The sequence below is a fragment of the Amblyomma maculatum genome, chromosome 1 (assembly GCF_055883805.1).
Source record: "Amblyomma maculatum isolate TAMU_Amacu chromosome 1, ASM5588380v1, whole genome shotgun sequence".
Taxonomy (NCBI): Eukaryota; Metazoa; Arthropoda; class Arachnida; order Ixodida; family Ixodidae; genus Amblyomma; species Amblyomma maculatum.
This window is the reverse complement of record NC_139344.1, coordinates 335,640,840-335,652,579: the sequence shown is the minus strand read 5'-3', so window position 1 is coordinate 335,652,579 and position 11,740 is coordinate 335,640,840.

Below are 11,740 nucleotides of genomic sequence, written 5' to 3'. Positions count from 1 at the left end.
GGTTTCATACAGAAAAACTGCACCAGATATCCTCACACTGGAAGACTTTAAAAATGAGTTTTTCGTTCTTCAAAAAGTAATATGGCATCGTCTTGTTTATATCGGCATCGACTAAGGGCATCGTATAGCCCTTAGTCTCCTTAGAGGCTAATCACCCAACTGCGATAAATAAAAGGTTAATTAATGGATTTAGTTATTAGCTCAATATATACATGAGTTTTGCGGCATGTTGTGTCCGCCGCCGCAGAGAGTTCCTTCCTGCAAATATTTTTTTCCCTCTTGAGCCCATATATTTTTAAACTAACCTAAAGTTTCCCTTGAAACGCCCTGTATATACATTTAAAAGAATAACATGCTTTAGTTTGTAGTTAGCTGCGAAACAATCATTGATCATTTTTTCTTTTTTTTTACACGACGTAAATCTGAAAAATGTAGATTATAAAATATCCAGCCCTAGTGTACCGTTAAAAGACAAAGAAGTATTGAGTTCAAAGTCATATATATCAGCGATATCATCTCACACAGGAAAGCTGGTCCCTTCCGTGTTGAAATGGCTTATGTGACATATGAAGATGCATATGAAAAAAAAAAAGAAATAAAGACGCAGCAACCGTCTCACATTGGAATCTTCCTAAGAGAGAGATTGAATGATGACACTGTGGAGCTTTGAATGAACGGTAAGCGTCTTTCTCACCTAAGGCTTCTCTGAGCGCCGTCAGGCGCGGGTAGGGCTTCTCCAGGCAGCTTCCCCTCCAATCTTCGAAGTCCGCATTGAAAACGGCCACGGAGCCGTGTCGAATAGCTCTCCGAACCATCAGGGCCTGGGACAGACGCCAGTATATTTGTAGGCTTGCCTGGTTCTTTCGTCACTCGTGTGGCCAATGACACCAGTGAATTCATGGGGCTAACCACAAAGCTTCATGGTTAGGCCTCTTTTGCGCAACCTCTGGCTGAGTCAAGAAGTGATAAGTCGGGCTTTGGGACAACTAGCGGTCACGATATCTTCTGAAATCACGATGTGGGACTATGCAGTTGGAGCGCGCGCGCGCGCGCACGCACGCACGCACGCACGCACGCACGCACGCACGCACGCACGCACGCACGCACGCACACACACACACACACACACACACACACACACACACACACACACACACACACACACACACACACACACACACACACACACACACACACACACACACACACACACACACACACACACACACACACACACACACACACACACACACACACACACACACACACACACACACACACATATATATACACACACACATATATATATATATATATATATATATATATATATATATATATATATATATATATATATATATATATATATATATATATATATATATATATATATATATATATATATATATATATTGTAAGGTAACGCGAAGGTCGGACTTGGGGAATCAGGCTTTATTACAGACCTGAAGCCTTGGTCGCTCACTGCAGCCAGACACACTCCGCGATGACGATGGGTATCTACAAGAGGGAGCAGGATGAAGATGAAGCAGCACGTTCAGCAGTGTGGAAGATGAAGCGCCCCACAGTGCTCACACTATTTCGCCCGCGCAGTTCAAGCGGCCAGCCTGGCCGCAATTAGTCCGCAGGATTGCGCTGAATAAAAGGTTTCATACGTGAAACGTGGACAACTTCAGTGCCACGGTAACGACAGTCCGGAGGAGGGTAAACAGGGGAGACGCGATAGTTGACCGGGGAGGTTTTTGCAAGAACTGTGTAAGGACCAATGTAACGGTGCTGTAACTTGTCACAAAGGCCAGGAGTGCGTAATGGGGTCCAAAGTAACACCTCGTCGCCGGGACGGAACGAAACTTGGCGATGGGTTGCATCATAGCGGTACTTGCGGTCTTCCTGGCTAGCTTCCGTGTTGACGCGAGCAAGCCGGCGTGATTTGGCCACTCGGGAGAGGAACTGGTCAGGAAGAGAGGATGAGGAACTGGCATGTGTAGAAAGAAAAGAGGCGTCAAGAAAGGTAGCGGGAGAACGGCCGTAAACGAGGAAAAATGGGGTGTAACCTGTGGTCCGCTGTACAGCCGTATTGTAGGCGAACGTCATAAAAGGAAGTATTACGTCCCAGTTTCGGTGGTCCTGGTCGACATACATAGACAACATGTCAGAAAGCGTGCGGTGGAACCGCTCAGTCAACCCATTGGTCTGCGGGTGATAGCTGGAGGTCAATTTGTGATGTGTGGTTGAGGCCTCAATAACTTCGGCTACAATCTTCGACAGAAATGTCCGACCACGATCGCTGAGAAGCACTTGAGGGGCCCCATGGCGCAGTACGAGCGATTCCAAAAAGAAGGTCGCGACCTCATGTGCCGAGCCATTAGGCAGGGAAGCGGTCTCAGCGTAGCGTGTTAGGTGGTCGACGGCGGTGACGATCCAGCGATTACCTCGTGCGGACAATGGAAGTGGCCCGTATAAGTCTATGCCAACAACGGCAAAAGGAGTAGCAGGGCAAGGTAGCGGCTGTAGTAGGCCAGCAGGAGGAGAAGTGGGCCGTTTGCGGCGCTGACATGGCAGACAAGAGGCGACGTATTTTGCCACACTTGAGGCGAGGCCTGGCCAGAAGAAACGGGCTTTCACGCGGTGGTAAGTTTTATGAAAGCCTAAGTGACCGGCTGTAGCATCATCGTGGAAAGCCGCCAGGATACGGGTGCGAAGGGCTCTCGGAATAACGGGGACCCAACGGGTGCCTTCGGAGCAATAAATATAACGGGAGAGCACGCCGTTGTCAAGTTTGAACTTTTGGAGTTGCCTGCGCATCCTAGCGGTAGGAGGGTGAGAAGCACCGGTGAGAAGGTTGATTAGGGAAATACAGTAGGGATCTGCTCGCTGGTTTGAAATAATGGCGTAGCGATCTGGAGCAGCGGCAAGAGTAGCACAGGTTAAGGTTGGGGCTCTGGACGACATTGGGACGTCGAGGGTGCACGCAGGAAGGCTCGAGGAAGCACTAGGTGGTGATTCTGATAGCGGGCAGCGGGAAAGAGCATCGGCATCTCGATGTTTGCGTCCCGATTTGAATATGACATCAAAGTGGTACTCCTGCAAACGCAGAATCCAACGGCCCAGGCGTCCAGTCAAATTTTTGAGGGTTGATAACCAGCACAGAGCGTGATGATCGGTAACGATCGTGAAATGGCGGCCGTAGAGGTAGGGGCGGAATTTCTGAACTGCCCAAACGACGGCTAGGCACTCTTGCTCAGTGATGGTGTAGTTGCGTTCCGCTAGTGTTAGAGTTCGACTGGCAAACGCAATTACCTTTTCCCGAGAAGCGGTGTCACGTTGCAGAAGTACGGCGCCGATACCGAGGCTGCTGGCATCGGTGTGAAGAATGGTGGCAGCAGTGTCGTCGAAGTGAGCGAGAACAGGGTCCGAAGTGAGGGCATTCTTTAGGGTTTGGAAAGCTTTTTCGCATTCTTCGGACCAATTGAAAGTAGTACGGTCTGTAAGGAGGCGGTGGAGCGGTGCAGCAATAGTAGCGAAATTTCGAATGAAACGGCGAAAGTACGAAGACAGGCCAAGGAAACTGCGTAGTTCCTTAGTCCGCTGAGGGCGTGCAAAGTTCAAAACTGCAGCAAGCTTGTCAGGGTCGGGTCGAATGCCATCGCGGCTGACGAGGTGGCCCAGGATCTTGATTTCTTTCTTGGCGAAATTACACTTTTTTTGTGTTCAGCTGGAGACCGGCGGATGCCAAGCACGTTAATACTTGATCAAGGCGGCATAAATGATCAGAAAAAGTCGCAGAGAAAATAACTATGTCGTCCAGGTAGCACAAGCATGTTTTCCACTTAAGTCCTCTAAGAACAGTGTCAATCATGCGCTCAAACGTAGCGGGGGCATTACAAAGTCCAAAAGGCATGACATTGAATTCGTAAAGCCCATCGGGAGTAGCGAATGCGGTTTTTTCTTTGTCGGCTTCGTGCATCGGTATCTGCCAGTAACCGGAACGCAAATCCAAAGTGGAGAAATATTCGGCGCCCTGAAGACAGTCGAGGGAGTCGTCAATTCGTGGCATAGGGTAAACATCTTTTCGAGTGACTTTGTTAAGTGCGCGGTAATCAACGCAAAAACGCACGGACCCATCCTTTTTTTTGACCAAGACGACCGGAGATGACCAGGGGCTAGCTGATGGCCGAATAATGTCTCGCCGGAGCATATCATTCACATTATCTTCTATGATTTTACGCTCTGATAAGGAAACACGGTAAGGGCGGCGGCTAACAATAGAAGTACCTTCTGTAATAATGCGGTGCTGTGCAGAAGACGTTCGGCCCAAGGTCGGAGAAGTGACATCAAAGGAGGCTTGGTGTTTTCGAAGTAATTCCTGCAAAGCTTGGCGGTGAGTCGCAGGAAGGTCAGGATTGATGGTGCCAAAGAGAACACAGAGAGAAGCATCGGAATAAGCTGCTGGTGAGGAAGAGGGGGCGGTAAGGGTGGTGAGGGACACCGGGTGAATGTCCAGGACACAAGGAAAACATGTCCCTTTAGTCAGCACAATGGGCTCTGGGGAAGTGTTCGAAGCAGCGACAAGCGCTGTGCCATGCTCAAACCGAACAAGACTTGGTGGTAGCGCGATTCCGCGGGTCAGATGGCGATCAGAAGGCCCGATTAGCACATCTCCGTTATCAATGTCAGTAGAAGTAAGCGCGACAAGTTGTTCGCATCCAGGGGGCAACACTGAGTTAGTAGCGGCAAGCAGGCGATAACGGGGCTCGGGAGGTTCAGAAGACGGATCGCTCTCGTTCATGTAAATGACCCTGTCGCGACACGAAATGCTGGCTGATGCGGCAGACAGAAAATCCCAGCCTAAAATAATTGGGTGAGCGCACGGTGACATCACGGCAAATTGTACATGGTGGCGGACACCATCAACAAAAACTCGCACAGTACACTTTGCAGAAGGCCGAATTATTGCACCATTAGCTCCACGGAGTTCAGGTCCATCATAAGGCGTTTTCACTTTTCGCAAGCGGGAGCACAAATCAGTGTGTATCACAGAAACAGCGGCGCCCGTGTCAACCAAAGCCTCAACAGATAATCCTTCAACCCGCACTAAAATAATATTCCAGGGACGTTCCGGAGGATTTTTGGGATGGCCGAAGAGTGCAGTTTTCCCTCCTAAAACTGCAGTGGTCAGTTTTCCGACAGGCGGGAGGTCGTCAGAGAAGCTTGACGGAGAGGCGAGGTTGAGCGGCGAAAAGGCGAAAGAGAACGGCGTCTTGAAGGCCTGTAACCAGCAGGCGGAGCGGGGCTTTCTGGCGGGGGTGATGAACGTCGGGGATAATCAGGGAATGAACGGCGGTTAGAGCCGGAAAAGCGAGGAGGGTAGTCTGCTTCAAATGATTCGTAGCCGCGGCGTTCATTCTGGAGCCTGCGACGACAGAAGCGGGAAATATGGCCTCGGTACCCGCAGTAATAACACACAGGGCGGGCTGGGCGCCAGTTGGGGTGGTATGTCGGCGCCGCGGCAGGTGGTGCCAATGCAGCGACATGAGCAGTGGTAGGCGCCGGTGGCGTAGGCGCTCCAACTGCGGGCGGCAAGGACGTGATCTGGGCGTACGTTGGCACCTGACAGATGGTAGGAGCGACCGATGTTGGCGGGGAATAGGTCATTGAGGCCAGCTCTTCTTTAACAATGCTACGCAGGCCGGCACTTGAATTATGTGGCTCAGATGCAGGGCGGCACAAATTACCTTGAGCCGAGAGCTCTTCACGAATTAATTCGCGGATAAGCACACGGAGGTCAGCTTCAGCAGTGAAACCAAATGAAGTGGGATCAGGCTGCAGGCGTATTGACTGTAGTTCGTCAAGGCGTTGACAAGTCGATATGATGGCGTCAATTGTGGTTGGGTTCTGCACGGCCAGGGCGTTATAGGCGAGTGGACCAATACCTTTAAGGACGTGCCGAACCCGCTCGGCCTCTGGCATGGTGTCATTTATGCGCCGACAAAGTGCGAGAACGTCTTCGATATAAGAGGTATAGGTCTCATTGGACCGCTGAAGTCGGGCTTCTAGCTTCTTCTTGGCGGACTCCGTGCGAACAGTAGGAGCGCAGAAAATCTGGCGTAACTTTTGTTTAAAGGTAGCCCAATCCGGAATCGTCGACTCATGATTTAGAAACCACGTTTTGGCCACATCCGTCAAATAAAAGGACACATTAATTAATTTAAGAGAATCGTCCCATCGGTTGAAAGCACTGACCCGGTCGTAGCTGTCGAGCCAGTCATCAGCGTCGTCGCCGCGGAGACCGGCGAACATCTGCGGGTCGCGCTGACGGCTACTGACAGTCCAAGTGGCAAGGGGAGCTGGAGTCGTGTTGGTAGCAGCCGGAATAGCGGAGTGGCCCTCTTGTGTCATGACGATGGTGGTCGGGATCAAACGGCGGCCAGAACGAAGCTCCAGGTGGATGCAGGTGACGAAGCAGCGGGGAAATCAAGGCGCACCTCCACCACGTGTAAGGTAACGCGAAGGTCGGACTTGGGGAATCAGGCTTTATTACAGACCTGAAGCCTTGGTCGCTCACTGCAGCCAGACACACTCCGCGATGACGATGGGTATCTACAAGAGGGAGCAGGATGAAGATGAAGCAGCACGTTCAGCAGTGTGGAAGATGAAGCGCCCCACAGTGCTCACAATATATATATATATATATATATATATATATATATATATATATATAGAGAGAGAGAGAGAGAGAGAGAATTGTCCAGCGCGCCGTAGTGAAGCACTATTCAGGGCGCTCAACTACTGTGTGTCGAAATTTTCGCAGCCCTCCAGTACGGCGTCTCTCATAGCCTGAGTCGCTTTGAGAGCTAAACCCCATAAACCACAACCATTTTTCTTTAGTATATCATTCACGTTCCAGCCAATAGCATTGTCAGATGACGGGTGCAGTATGCGTAAATGAGAAAAGATGCCTTGTCTTCATCGAAAACCCATATATGAAGGATTTATTCACGCAGACCGTCAACACTGGGCTACGTGACCACTCACGTATTTCCACGCCACCAACGCCAGAAACACAACTGCTGCGCCCATTACGATCGTTGTGGCAGACCAGGCTGGCACGTCGCATATAGGGATTAGGCGTTATGGTGCAATTCCTCGGCATTACCAAAACAGAAATATCAAAACAGGGACAGCTTCAGTTCAGCGCGTTACGCGGGAGAGCGTGAAAAATTTAAATTGGTTCACAGGAAGGGAAAGGCGCAGTAACTGTCACACTTGCTCTGTGGACACCCGAACCGCGCCGTAAGGGAAGGGAAGAGGGTGGGAGTGAAAGTGGACAGAAAGAAGTGGGAGCCGTAGTGGAGGTCTACGGAGTAATTTCGACCACCTGGGGATCTTTAACGTGCGCTAGACATCGCACAGCACACGGACGCCACTTCGTTTCGCCTCCATTGAAACGCAGCCGCCGCGGTCGGGTTCGAACCCGGGAACTCCGGCACAGTAGTCGGGCGTCTTACCACTGCACCACCCCGGCGGGGCACGCATGACAATTTTTCGCTCAACTGGATAAGATGTAAGATCACAGCGGAGTTCATTCTGATGTGCGTGAGCACCTAGTCGAAAATGAGGACATAAATTGTCTGCACGCGACAAAATCGGTTCTGAAATATGGCACAAATTATCGTAATCGCTTCGTCGGTTGCTACCATGACGAGCGTCTCAGCTTATTCAGCTTTGTTTTCGTCAAGACGACCACAGATGGTGCAGCACACGAATGTAGCCGGTGCTATGACGTCACTTGTTCGTCATTACGAACTCTTGTTTCAAGATACTGACATCGCCATTGCTATTGCTAAAGGAAAATCCGTATTGCGGTTATATGTGTCGGGATTCTACAGTATGACTCAGACCAGTTATCGTCACAAATGGGGTAGGGAAAGCCGTGAAGAGCGATCGTTTTGTCGTGCACTGCTGTCTTTCGCTTCAGCGCGTCTTGTGCGGCAACGTAGGAAATATGACGATACAAGGAGACCGATCTTACCGTAACCTTGACAGACTCCGGCGTCTCATAAGAGACAACTTCATTGCCCTTGACCTTCACGGCGGCTGCTGTCGAGCGCCCTTGGAGCTGCCTCCAGCCCGTGTTGTTGCAAACCTGAAATTCAAACATATGCACCATGCATGTTGTCGCTTAACTGGTCACGTTAAAAGCTCGTACAACAAAGCGCCAGAGCGCAAAAAAAGAAAAGAAAGAAAAGCAAAATGCCCCCGCGAACATTACAAAGTGATTAAAACCTGTCTTCATTGCTAGCTTTCCGATCGGCCAGTATTTATCATAAATGAAATAAGCTAGTTATAGTTGTGCGGCACAAGATTAATGTCGGTGTAACAATGTCGCGCGGCAAACGCTGCACAAAAATTCTATAGTGTCCAGGCACTATTTCAAAAACGACGGTATTACCGCCTTAATAACTAAATATTATTTCAACACATTCGGAGCTTCTCAAAGCTGTTGTCAAGACGCATTTAGGTAAAACGAAAAGCTTACAAGCTGCTTTTTGTTTCCCCCTGGGGGGGTGATGGAGCATGAAAACAAAGTAGATACTTTTTGCGCGTTTTAATGAAGCTGGAATCATGGAGCTCAGCCGTAATTTCAGCAATCATTTCTTTTTCTTGCTAGAGTGCTTGCTAAATAAAGAAGGCTGCAGTTTTTTCGACGGGCTGCACGGAGTTCATAGGCAAATTGCTCGACTGCATCCGTATAGTGTGTGACTAAAAATCGTCTTGCAATTTATTTGGCTATTTTATGCAGGCGTGACTTATTGCGGTTACTCCTCAGTTAAAACATAAAATCACAACTCGCCATGCAAGCTCACCTGTGAATACTCCGCATGTTCTTCCAAGTTGCAGGATGCTTCGAGCGATGGCCGCTGGTACACTCGGTACCGGAAAGATCGCATGTCCAATGACACAAACAAGGCCGGCCCCTGTGGACTGCTTTCCTCAACTTGTTTCAGCCATTCAACAGCTGTTTCCTGCAAGCAAGGATGAGGCGCCAATGTTGTGATACGTTGGGCACCAGGTCTGTAACCACCAGCTCGAGGAGCAGCCGTGGCAGAGCGTTTGAGACTAATTTCGAAATTAAAATTTTATATAAAGCCTCGGATACTTCAGCAAACGCAAATTCTAGCATTTTGGTACCATATTAGCTACAGTGATGTTCAATTCTGAGTTGTTGTTTTCTTTTTTTCTTTTTTAGGCGAATTTGATGAGTAAAATGGTAGTGATATTTGGTCAAAAATCTTTTTACGAAGTTTCAAGAACCTTAGGCGCCGAACTGTTTAGACTTTTTCAAATTGGCGGGGTCTACAAGTTGCTACAGGAAAATAAGAGTCTAAATAAGGACTTTTGGGTCTAATGCAAATAAGTTTTCCGTTGCGACGTAGAACATAACTGCATATCGATTCATGTGCAACAACCAGCTAGCAGAGTCCCTGTTCTTAGAGGAAGCATCGTCATTTGTTGCGGGCACCGGAAATTAGTTTTGCTGTCATCGTAGCTGGGCAGAACATCGACGCTGAAAGAGAAACCAAGATTTTGCCTCAATAATCATTTTGGCTGCTACTTATTACATATTTATCGTTAAGTTAAAATTATAAAAGCGAACTAATTGTAGCGAGGAGACAATAACAGGCGCGATATTTTGCATGTGACCCCCCCCCCCCCCCCCTTCCCTCAGAAAAAAAAAAAAAAATCTGTCTGTCAATTTTAACGTCCAGGTTTTAAACCGATCTTGAAGGCATTCCTGCTTATTTGCCGCCGATAATACTTTATGTTGTGTTTTTTATTTGCTCCTTACTATTTTTCACCATTTTGTCAGTGTAGAAGATCTCGCTTGCGGTTGCATAACAATGGAACCCCCTTCTGTATACTGAGTGATTGTACCACCATATTGTAGCACCAGAATGATTTTTGGGCTTGAGCAAAGTCCATGCTATAAAATATCTGAAAGGTCTTATCTGTTTGAAAATTCGCCATTAAACACACCTGACTGATAAAAACCACCTCTAGGGCGCATGAAAAGTGCACAAAAAATTGTACACGTCGTCAGTAATGAGAGTAAATTTACCACAGGCAAGTTCGGGATGCAGGTCTTCCTACGCTCGCGCAGTGTCGACGCGGCCGTAACTCGGCACGGACCCATGTAGCCCGGGTAGTGCGTGTTCAGTACGAGCATGTCCGTGAATCTGAAAGCAGAATACGGCTTACATATATGTAAAGAATATTTGTCTGGAACACTCCCTGCAGTAATTTCCTATGTCAAACCAATCAGAGTGAGGCAGGCGCGATGAAGGAAATCGGTGTCTTATTGGCTGTATAAGTGTTAGGGCATGAGATAGTTTCGTTAAAGAAGGACAAGTTGTCATTGCGGCCGATTCAATAGACGCTCTCACGGGAAGTTAGTTTCAAGAAAATTGAGAAATCGTCGACGTACCTACAATCTTTTACTTATCCGAACGTCAGTGAGCTTGCCATGCAACAGAATGTCAAAACGGGATAAAAATAAATGGCACAAAACAGGAGGCACACACGAGCCTATTGGAACGCCTTGCTTCTGTAAGCACCTGCGGTTTCATTCTTTAGCACAGTGTATGAAAGATAGCAAGTTATATGTTTTTTTTTATTTACTGATAAGCCAGAACTGTTCTCGAAAACTTTTTATCGCATTTTGACAATCTGTTGCATGTCAAGCTCACTGACTATTTGGTAGTAAACATTTTTATTATCTAGTTATTTCCCTTTCGTGGTCCGGATCTGCAAATGACATTTTGTCCTTCTTTTAACGAAACTTGTCCAGACTTGAGTTTTAGTCATGAGGTGCCACTTGATGACTTAACCATGTTTTTAGATTCGACTCTGAGCTTTTTCGACGAAAGCCGCGTTTGCTAGAGTCATTCTCCTGCGGCTAAGAAAAGCCTGCTGCCCTACAGCTTGACATTCTAAACTTGTAAAGAGAGGTATTTCCAGCTTTTGTCTCGGTACTGCCTTATGGAGATCGTGTTTAAATGGTATATATAATAATGTTCTAGGGTAGCTTGACCGGTTGCGGTCAGTGGGATATCCTCATGATGCCCTGGTTTCTATTGCTGAGACATTGTCTAGCAAGTTTAAGTGACGGCATGCACTTCAAAAAGATGCAACGCCTGGTGAACAAAGTAGACATGTTGTAATGCCGTGCTTGCATAAAGTCTCGCATAAAATTAAAAAGGTAGCCATGAAATACGGTGCTACGGTTGCCTTTTTCTGTGCCCACAAAACTGTCGTTACTTTGTTCCGTATCTCTAAAAATGGCAGCATAAAAATAAATTTAACGTCAAGCACCATAGCTTGTTCGCGAGATGCACAACTGATGTTGTATACTCGCTCCAGCTGTCTTGTGAATGGGCCTACATAGGTCAAATTTGCCAATACGTTAACGAGCGTATAAGGCAGCACCACACCTCACTCCAACCAGGAAACACACAGCAAATCTGCCAAAACATTCCAACCACTGTCAGAATCATCGGTCGCGGAAAACGCAGATAAAAGAAGAAGCTCTCTCTATCTCTCTCTCTCGGCCAGGTTCACGGCAGAAGAGTACAAGTTGATGAATTGGGCATAGTTTGCCACGTTTTACCATCTCCCGCGCAATCAATATTTTTGTTCTTGTTTTGGTGGCATTCATGGTTAC